Source organism: Camellia sinensis, chromosome 14, assembly GCF_055761805.1.
Source record: "Camellia sinensis isolate YWXY chromosome 14, ASM5576180v1, whole genome shotgun sequence".
Taxonomy (NCBI): Eukaryota; Viridiplantae; Streptophyta; class Magnoliopsida; order Ericales; family Theaceae; genus Camellia; species Camellia sinensis.
Window position 1 is genome coordinate 130,209,810 of NC_138974.1, and position 11,357 is coordinate 130,221,166.

Consider the following 11,357-nt stretch of genomic DNA (forward strand, 5'->3'; position numbering starts at 1 on the left):
TCTCTCTCTCTCTCTCTCTCTCTCTCTCTCTCACTCTTCGGATCCGCCGCTGATCCAACCCGATCCAGAACCACCACCGTGAGATCGTGAGATCCGTCGCTTCATCGCTGCCGCAGATCCAGATCCGCCACCACCGCAGTGGAACGTCACCAGCACCGCCGTCGTTCATTCAACCTATTTGCCCCGATGCCTTGCCAAGATTGATATTGCTCGACGCTCCTTTTTCCACAATCTGATCGGTATGACTCACCCTCCGGTATGACTGATCTCCCGGACAAGCTCTTCAAGCTTGATCAGATTAAGGCTGAGATGAATAATGGTATGGTGCCCAAGGTGAAAGATGAGGAGAGGTCTGATTTGTTCCATGTCCAGGTTGAGTAAAATCTGCTTTATCGGTAAATAAAGATGTGTGAATATTAGGAGTTTAGTACTAGTTTTACTGTATTTTGGAAGTGATTTCTGAGCTGAATGTTAATATCTGGTTGTTTTTGTTGGTAACTTGGGCGATTAAATTTCTGAGTTTTTTTCAATGAGGTTTGATCACTTTATTTCAAGGATTGGAGATGCTCTAATTGTGTATAATATGAATTTGATATTGTTTTGTGTTATTCGACATCGGGTAATCTCTCGGGTTCTTTCTCTCACTATCAAAGCTGGGTTTGAATATCACATCTATGTGCAAACAGCTTTGGTCAACATGTATTAGGTTCGTTTGTGGGTGTTTAGTTGGTGCCCACCAAGTGTTGATGAAATGCCTGAGAGGAACTCAGTCACCTGGAATGCCTTGAAACAGATAAAAAAGAAAATTTGTTATTTATTGAAACAGATAAAAATCAAACAAATTGAACAGATTATTAAAAAAAATGATGGAATTTCAATAGATAATTTGAACAGAGAATTTTTGATCAGATAAATTTCAACAGATAATAAAATATGTTCAGAATTTGAACAGATAAAAAAAAAATTTGAACAAATTAAAAAAAAATTGAACAGATAGATGTAATTTTGGACAGATAGAAAAAAAATTGAACAGATAGATATGATTGTACACACAGGAAAAAAAATTTGAACTAATAGATATAAATTTGAACAGATAATAAACGAAAAGTCAACAAATAAATTAAAGGATAAAATTAGAAACAAAATGTTTTCCAAAATCAATGAAAGAACTTCTCACCAAATTATTTTACAAATGATGGATCTCTCACCAAAAATTGAACAGATAGATATGATTTTACACACAGGAAAAAAAATTTGAACTAATAGATATAAATTTGAACAGATAGTAAACGAAAAGTCAACAAATAAATTAAAGGGTAAAATTAGAAACAAAATGTTTTCCAGAATCAATGAAAGAATTTCTCACCAAATTATTTTACAAATGATGGATCTCTCACCAACAAAAAAATTTAATTGGATCTAAAGCCTTATATCCTCCTCATCTTGGACTATTCAATAATTATCTCTCTTTTTTTTTTATAATTATTTTTAGTGAATTTTTTTCATATTTAATTTAATTTTTGTTTTTCAGAAACTTTTGTCATTAAGATTCAAATTGGAAAAAAATTAAAAGACGGGTTGAGTTTTATAATTTTTAGTTAAAGAAGTAAAATAATACTGACCAATAGGTGCGGGAGTTTAAATGTAATTTGCCCTTATATTAAACAGATAAATGCATCGGTAAATTATAATCACACTCTTTGAAATTTGTTTAAAATATTAATTGCTTCCTATGATTCTCAAAATTGTAATATCCTACCCCTTTTAATTTCTAATTGCATAACAAAGTACATCTTTTATTTATAAATTATTAAGCTAATTAATAATTTTAATGATGTCAGAAATATATTTTAATTGGCAATGTTAGTAATTTTACTGTGGCGTAAACGACAACAATAAAAAAATTATGATAAGAAGAGTATTTATAATTTTCAGAATTATAAGGGACAATTCATATTTTAAACAAATTTGATAGGGTATATTTATAATTTTTCATAAATACATTAGATAGATAGATAGATAGATACATATATATATATATATATATATATATATATACATCAAAACAAAAAACGCATACGTTTACATAAAGAGAAAATTGGCCTAAGGTCCCTCCTCTACTTTTGATAGGAGGAGAGGTCCTTTATAATATGTTTTGATGACTAAGGTCCCTCAAATTTATTTTAGGTTATAAAGTACCTAAATTACCCTTCCTTTATAACATAAATTTGTTTGAATATTATATTGTTGACTTAACTGATAGATTTTGAAAACCGAATTTGAAGTGGAGATTTTGTCAGAGTTTTCGTCGGAGATTTCAGTGGAGATTTCATGGTGGAGATTTCGTCGGAGATTTTAGTGGAGTTGACGAGAAAGATTGCTACGATCGTGTAGATTTCGTTGGAGATTTCGTCGGAGATTTCAGTGGTGTTACAGTGTGTTGATCGCATAGATTTTCAGTGGAGTTGAATCATGTTTGTTTTCGATGGAGATACTGCATGCATTTTGATTTTTGTTTTGAATTTTTGTTTAGAGAGAGGCCAGCTTGATAGAGTTGATTTTTATTTTTGGAATTAATTTTTTATTATTTGTTTTTTAATCAATTTCAAAGAGTGTTGACAGTGTGTTGATCGCGTAGGTTTTTGAGTGGAGTTGAATTAGGTTTGTTTTCGATTTAGATTCCACATGGATTTTGATTTTTGTTTTGAATTTTTGTTTAGAGAGAGGCCAGCTTGATAGAGTTGATTTTTATTTTTGGAATTAATTTTTCATTCATTGTTTTTTGATCAATTTCACATAGTGTTGACAGTGTAGGTGATTTTGATGTTTAGAGTTCATTTTTGGTGCTCTGTTTTTTATCAACATGCTGATCAATGATAAGTTTTGTTCTATGTTTTTTCAAACCAGAGAAATTTCATTTTCTGCACTTTTGTTTGTGTAGTCCAGAGGAAATTATAAGTGCATATGGACATATTATTAGAAGTTTGTAATGCAGATAGAATACGAGAAAGTGAATGTAAGTTCACAAATTTCTCTGGACTTGTATTTGTAGTTCAGAGAAAATTGTAAGTTTGTTACTCACTTTCAGTTTGTAGTTCAGAGAAAAGTATTTCTCTGGACTTGTAGTCTATATGATTTTTTTTTTATAATTGTGTTTAATAGTTAGCAGTAAATTCCTCTGTGATTCTTTAAGTTTCTGTGAATTTGTTTTTTATCATCTTGAAGGTGAATATCAGTTTGTAGATGTCTTTGGACTTTTATTTTAAGTTCAGAGAAAATTATAATTTTTAGAAATTTCTCTAGACTTTTATATTGTTCTTGTGAAGTGTTTCTATGTTAAACAAATTATTTTTGTTGTTTTTTGTTTCAATTTCAATGGACAGTGCAGTGTTGTTGCTGTGCAAATATGGGAATGATACTATTGTCATTAATGTTTCATGCGAATTGAATTTTGAGGAATTGGTTGGCGTTTTGTGTAAAACATGGGAGAATTTGAAACCTGAGACTATGTGTATTTCATATTCTATTTTGGGCCATCCGAATTGTATGGTTCGAAATAATATTGATTTTCTGAATATGTTGAGGGTTGCTCGTGCACGCGGTGTTGATATAGTTGATGTTTCAGTTAGTAGATGTAGTACTTCTGATGAAGAGGATGAAGTGGGGTCTAATTGGGTAGATGTCGTGGATGGTGAGTGTGATAGGCTAGTGGATGTTGAAAGGAATTCACTCTCTAAGTTTTGTTCTCACCAAGAAAAGGTGTTATTGTCGGCTAGTTGGCGGAATAATATTACGAGTGTTGGACAAAAGTTTGAGGGTGGTGTGGTTGAGTTTCGTACTTTTTTATGCAAGTATGCTATTGAGGTTGGTTTTCAGTTTACGTATGTTAAAAATGACAAGCTGAGGGTTACGGCAGAATGTGCATATAAGGAATCAAGGGGATGTATGTGGCGTGTACATGCTTCTGTTGAAAAAACAAATGGGTTCTTCTACATAAGGACTTTGAATAATGAACATACGTGTGGTGTGGCGGTTTGTACGAGTAAACATTTGAGGATGACTTCCAGCTTAGTTTCTGGGCTGATACTTGAAGAGGTAAGTGCAAAACCTTTAACTCGTCCAGTGGATGTTGTGAAAGAAATGAAAGACAAGTATGAGGTCTCAATCAGTTATAACTGTGGCTGGTTGGGGGTTGAAAAAGCAAAACGTAGTACATATGGGGATTCTTGTTTGTCATTCGATCAATTACGGTGGTATTTTGATGAGGCATTGAAGAACAATCCAAGTAGTCGTTTTGAGTTAGATTTTGAAGATAACAAGCGTTTCAAAAGAGTGTTTGTGGTTTTTCATGGATGCATTGCTGGTTTCAAATATTGTCGGTCATTGCTTTTTCTTAATGGAACATTTTTGAAAGGACGATACAAAGGAGTTATACTTGCTGCAACGGGGAAAGATGGGAATGAAGGTAATTGTAAATATATCTAATTTTATCTAAGTATGTGAATTTTCTATACATGTAGGAATTGAGTGAATGTGAATTTTCTCTGGTTTTGGCCACTGTGTGGATTTTCTATTGTTGTGGCCACTGTGAGAATTTTCACTGGATTTTGGTCAGTGTATGAATTTTCTCTGGATGTTGTCATTGTGTGAATTGTATCTGTAGGTGGTCACTAAGTGAGTTTTCTCTGTATGTTATGATTGTGTGAATTTTCTCTGTAGCTGGTCACTAAGTCAATTTTCTCTGGATGTTGCCAATGTGTGAATTTTCTCTGGAGTTGGGCACTAAGTGAATTTTCTCTGGATGTTGGCAGTGTCAAACTTCTCTGGTTGTTTATTGTTCTATTTTTCTCTTCATGTGTATATCTAATATGCTTGTTCCTATTTGTTTTGTAGGTTTTTTTCCTGTAGCTTTTGCTGTTGTTGATGCTGAGAATAAAGACAATTGGTGTTAGTTTCTTGAACATTTATGTGGAGTATTAGGATCAGAAAGGGTGATAAGTTTCATATCAGACCTACATTGTGGAATTGTGAAGGGAATTGCTAGGTTTTTCCCTAACTGCTTTCATGGATTTTGTCTGGAACATCTGAAGAGAAATTTGAGGGATAAGTTGTCATGTGGAAACACAAATTTGGTTAGGGAGACGATTGTGTTCAAGTTTTCAGAATGTGCATATGCTCCAACAAAGGCATCATTTCATTTCAAGTTAAATGAATTAAAAAGTGAGGGAGGAGACATTGTGAGTGTTTTCTTGAGAAGTTTACCATATGAAAATTGGAGTGATGCATATTTTGCGGGGAAACGTTATGGTGAGATGTATTCAAATGTTGCTGAGTCATTCAATTCATGGATACGAGAAACTCGGCACTTGCCAATAACAAATTTGGTGGACATGATACGGTTGCAAATCATGAATATGAGGTCTGATAGGAGGCTGCTCTCTAGTAAATGGAATAAAATTCTGTGTCCTCGTATGGATAGTGTGTTGGAGAAGTCTTTTTTGGACGGGAGGACATGGAATGTGAGTTTATCATCTAATAATGTCTTTGAAGTGCATTGTTTTCCTTCGGTTATGGTTGATCTTGGGTTGAGAACTTGTTCATGTCGAAAATGGGAAATAAATGGGTATCCATGTCAACATGCTGTTGCTGCAATTTTTAGGAGTGGAAAGAATTTGAATTCATTTGTTGAACCATTTTTTCATGCTGATATGTATCGTCAAGCATACTCGTTTTCGATTGGCCCAGTTCCAACTGTTGAAAAACCTGTGTGTATCATTGAAGATGCTATGATTTTACCTCCATTGAGCAAGAGACCTGCTGGAAGGCCGAAGAAGAACAAAATTGCTTTTACTGGAGAGTTTAAAAGGGTGATTAAGTGTAGTCGTTGTGAGAGTATTGGTCACCATAATAAGAGGACATGCAAGGAACCTTTGTTAAATAGTTGAGGATTATACATTTTATTGATTGAATAATACATTTGATGATTACTTTGTGTATTTTGTTTTGTGAAATGTATTTTTTAGACAGTGTATATAATAATATCAATCAAATTCATCCAGAGAAATTTTCCAATATCAGTTAAAGTGTGTTTGTTGATATATACTATAGGCAGTGGGTTTGTAGTACCTGTCAAATTCATCCAGAGAAATTTACCTATGGCAGAGAAAATTCTGTGTGTTGTGTTTTGAAGCTTCATATTCATCCACATAAATTTGACAATGGCAGACTAAAGTACTGTGTGGATTGTGTTTTTTGAATTTGATAATTGTTTTGTACTAACACAGTGCATTAGAGATTGAATGATCATATAGGCACTTTCTTTGGCGAGATATGAGTTAAATTTATCTGTAAATTTCTGGTAGGTTCATATCAGTCATTTCAAGAAATGTGCACACCGGATAGAGCATACAAAAAATTATTGTACAACCAAGAAACAAAATTAAGCTCTTTTGGAATTTCTCTGAGTTGAGAATTTATCTGGACCAGGGAAGAATTTCTCTGGACTTACTTCAACTCAGAAATTTGTGTCAAAGCCAGAGAAATTTTCCTCACCAAGTCGGAGAAATTCTTCCTCTCCAAATCATTTAACCCAGAGAAATTCATAACTCAGAAATTCCATTTTTTGTCAAATTCATCCAAAGAAATTTTCCACCATCAGAGAAAACTATTTGGGCATTGTGTTCTGAAATTTGAAATTCATGCAATGAAATTTTCCAGTGGCAGATAAAATTACTGTGTGCTTTGTGTTTTGTTGAGTTTGATGATTGTTGTACCAACACAAAGTATTACAGATTACATGATCATATAGGCATCCCCTTGGGACGATACAAGTTAAATTTCTCTGTGAATTTCTGGTAGTTCATACCAGAGAAATTTCTGTAGACAATTTTCTCTGGTAGACAATTTTCTCTGTGAATGACAATAATATATATATATATATATTTAACCATCGATAGGTATGAAATTTACATTAGTCGAAATAAAAAAAAATATGAAATTTAGATTAGTCAAGAAAGGATATATACATATATGTCAAGGATCATCATTCCTTCAATGTATCAACAAGAAAGGATATATGCATATATGTGAGACAATTTTCTCTGTGTGGATATGTACATTGTCTTCCTTTCACTAGTTTCACTATTACATTTGTGGTTCTTCTGGAGGTATTTCAATTGGTTCAGTCCATGACCGGCCAACTTCGGTCACAAATCTCTCTATGAGTTCTGCACTCATCAACCTTATCTCTTGTGTGGACAATTTGGAGCTGATAGGTTCATGCTTGCTATATTGTTTCATTATATAGCAGACAAAGAGGCCACAATCCAGACTTCATACAAATTATAGGTATGGTTAGTTTTAAGAAACATGCAATTCAGATTATCTTATTTATAGATGTATGAAACTTACGAATCGTTTTCTTGTTGTGGAGCATTATTGACATACTCAAAGTCGTAACTTGTGTTTTGTGAGTTTATTAATTTGAAAGAGGGTTGTGATTGAGCGTCTCTTTCAAGGCAAGCTTTCAAAAAATTCTCCACGTAATCTTGCTACAAAAAAATAATTTTTATATAACAGAGAAATTTACGGACAAGTCAATAGGATTCTATGAAAATTATCATCACATAAAGATGATGATGAATCAGAGAAATTTGCACTCGTTACCAATTGTTTGCATCTTTGACATATTTGTCTTCTGCATTATCCCTCCTTGGCCTCAGTGAGTTGTAGAACCTCCATAAATTGTCTTGTTTGTCCAGGACAAGCAAGGTCCAGTGATTTCCATGTGTGGACTTCTCATTACCTCCAGTATTTATTGGGAAATGGAGGAACCTGTAGTTCCTCCATGCTGTTTCAATATGCTTGTCAAATAAGGACACTCGAAAAGTTTGATTTTCTGTCATCTTGATGAAATTCTGTGTTCAGAGAAAATCAAAAAATGGTTTTGTTATGACTAGTGACACAACTGGCTTCAAGAAGTATATTAAGAAGAGAAAGTAGTAAGTAAATTCCAGAGAAAATCAAATAAAATAGTAGTAACATACTAAGCACATGGATGTGAAAAAAAATGAGGTTGGTTGTTGTCTCTCTCTCATTTGGTCAGCCAAAAGGATCTCTCCATAGCCATCAATGACCTGAAAAATATGATTTATAATTGTAATATTGTTTTATAAAGGCTGATGGAATATTGTAGAGAAATTTTGATGAAAGGGAAAGACTTACATTGTTGGCAATTTCTTTTTGCTTTATTAGGTTTCCAATGTCTTCAAAGGTAATGAGATTCAACTCACTTGTCCAAATTAAAGCTCTACAAGATGACAAAGAAGGGATTGAATTGTTGTTAATGCAACATAAGTTTGTAATTTGTTGTTTGTCATGTTCTATTTTGTTTGTTGTACTTACTCAAGCCCAGATACATTTGATATGTGCTGCAAGATGTCTTTTATATGATCTTTTATCAATCTGGAAATTGGAAGAGTTTGTGGAAAGACCCAAAATTTTCTGATGTTTATAGGTTGAGGCAAGACGTACGCATCAGCATCAAGCACTTCTTTGTCCTTCGTGCTTTGCTCAAATTGCTTTGCAGCTTGTTTTGAAGCTCTAGTCACTTTCGCAACTTTGGGATATTGGAATTCTGGATCATGCTGCTTTTCCTTCCTTTCTTTTGCCTTTAAATTTTTTATCATTGACGTCGGATCTTTTTTGACTGTAGACAGTGAAAATATTAGGAAAAGTGAAATTTCTCTGAAGCAACAGATGATATTTCAATATGTAAATTTATATAATTCAATATTTTGCAGTTACCATAGAGTTTCTTCTTTTGTTTCGGTTGTTGTTTGTGTGGCATTTGTTCTTGTTGGGTTGTTGGTTGTTGTTCCACTTGCATTCCAACTATACACAGTGAAAATCAAACAAGCCCCAAAAATGGAATAAGAAAATATACAGAGATATGAAATGAGCAGTAGAAATATAACTAATGTGTTCAGAGAGATATAACTTCCAGAGAAATTTACCAATGACAGAGAAAATTATAATAAATAGAAATTTCTCTGAGTTATGTTGGCACAAGGACATAACTTTTTGTGGCTCAAGATTTTCACTGACCTTGTGGTTGAAGTTGTGTTGGTGTTCGGTATGGTTGTGTTACTAGTTGGACGGATAGTTCTTGAACTTGTTCATGCAATTTAGCATTTTCAGTTTCAAGCTCCGAATTTGAACACCTCAACTGTTGAATTGTTTTTGTATCGTCTGCTTTTTCAACCTCCAACATCCTTAGTTTCATTCGGATTGTGTTTTCTTTTTCTTGAAGTTCTGAGTTATGTGATGTCAGGATTCTTATTGAAATATCCTTTTCAGCAAGTAATTCAATCCAATTTTTGTCTTCTTCTTTTTTAGATTGAGAAAGTGCCTTCAGTCTTTGACGTAGATTAGCAATTTGGGCATCTTTTGATTCCTCAAATTCTTCAGGCTGATGCATTGTTGAGCCACAAATGCCATCATGTTGTTGGTCCATCAGCTCATTATTTTCTTCTTCATCACTTTCATCCTTGTTCTCTTCTTGTTGTTCATCTTCTTCTTCATCTTCTTGTTCACTGTCTTCTTCTTTCTGTTCATTTTGTTTTTTGTCTTCTGGTTCTATTTCTTCACTTTCTTCACTGGTTTCTTCTTCTGTGCTGCTTGCTTGATGTTCTTGTCCATTGCTGGCTTCGTATTCTTCTGTGTTGCCTTCTGCTTGTTCATTCCCTCCATCTTCAGATGGATCTTGTAATGTCTCCTTGAATATGACAATTGCCTTTTTTAATTCTTTCTTCGTCTTTTTGCCAAGACAGAACTCCTCTGATGGGTTTTTGACTAGCTGCTTGTTATCAATCTGTAACAGGAGACTCTTTTATTAGAGAAATGTTACAAAATTCACTGAGAGAAAAAATTCAAATAAGGAAAATAAAATTCATCTAAATGATACTAATGGGAAACAAACTTCAGAGAAAATTGTATGGGCCGGACAAAATTAGAGACATGGAGTTAATTTTATGAGGCAAAGAAAATTATGAAACAAGCAACATAATTTAGATATCAGAGAAAATCAATCAAGGCATATAAGTTAATGTTTTACTATAATTGTGTCAGAGAAATTTGAATTCCAGTGAAAATTCATTAGAAAGGTAGAAATAAACAGTGTTTATCAAAGATGCAAGGCACATAAGTTATAGGCAGAGAAAATTACACACAAGGAGATAAAATTTGATGGGCCAGAAAAAATTATGAAACAACCAACATAATTCAGATATTAGAGAAAATCAATCAGGGCATATCAGTTAATGTGTTACAATTGTGGTTAGAGAAATTTGGATGGCAGAGAAAATTGATTACAATGGCAGAAGTAGACCAGTGGTAAGCCAAGAAGAAAACATAAATTGATAGTTCAGAGAAAATTGATCTTAATCAATCAATGCACAAGGAGGGAAACAAAGCAGTGGTCAGAGAAATTTTGGAATTTCACTGAGATTTCAGTAGCAATAGGAATCTAACATGTCGAGGTGCAAGAGAGTGGACTTGTGTCTTCTACAGCTGTTTCGTCAAGGTTTGCAGGTTCCACTTGGCACATCTTGGGAAGTCAGTTGTGTTACTGTCTTCCGAGTCAATGATAGTTGCATGTTCACATAGCCAATACTGTGATGAAAATGAAAGTAAATAAAATTTTGTAAACGCACAAATTTGTAAGTATGATAACTGCAAATTTGAATGGATATTATACTTACCAGCAATGCAATGACACACCCCGTAACTTTTTCTGGAGTTTTGTGCAATGCCATGATAGAATCAATCAATGTTGATGTGATTGCTTCCGGCCAATCATACTGTTTCATTGATTCAAGAGGTTCCACATACTCTATAAAAACCCAACCTATTGAATTCTCACTTGTTGCAAAAAATAAGGTAAGACACAAGTACAATGTAACAATGATTGCTACATCTTTGAAGTCAGTTGGTTGCTTGCCTTTCATTGCTTTGACCAAGGCATTTTTAAGAACAGGACCAGTGAGCCTTGTGTCCTTTTGGAATCTTCTCCTGAGGAATGTAGATTTTGGCTTTTTAGAGTATCTTAATGACATGGCTCCTTTACCTCATTCCAAACCAAAAATCAAGGTCATGTCATTTGTTGTAAAGGTCAGGTTCTTCTTCCCAACTGTGAATGCTTTTATTTTTTCATTGTAACATTGGATTATGGCAACTACATCATCATCGGATTTCCTAGACTTCTTTGGATCCATCCTTCCAGTGGTTAGAGCTTGGATCAAATACCAGAATGGGGTCTTTTGAAGCTCTAGAAGATGTTTTGAATTGAATTTAAGTGT

At 33.7% G+C, this 11,357-nt stretch overlaps 1 long non-coding RNA gene across 1 annotated transcript; it reads right to left on the reverse strand.

Moving 5' to 3' along the window:
• Nucleotides 1-7,700: 7,700 nt before the first annotated feature.
• On the reverse strand, nt 7,701-8,346 carry LOC145807452 (uncharacterized). Its single transcript, XR_014350564.1, has 3 exons — nt 8,224-8,346; nt 8,046-8,135; nt 7,701-7,916 (listed from the first exon to the last, which is right to left on the reverse strand). It is a non-coding gene; the product is annotated as an uncharacterized LOC145807452 (long non-coding RNA).
• Nucleotides 8,347-11,357: the final 3,011 nt, after the last annotated feature.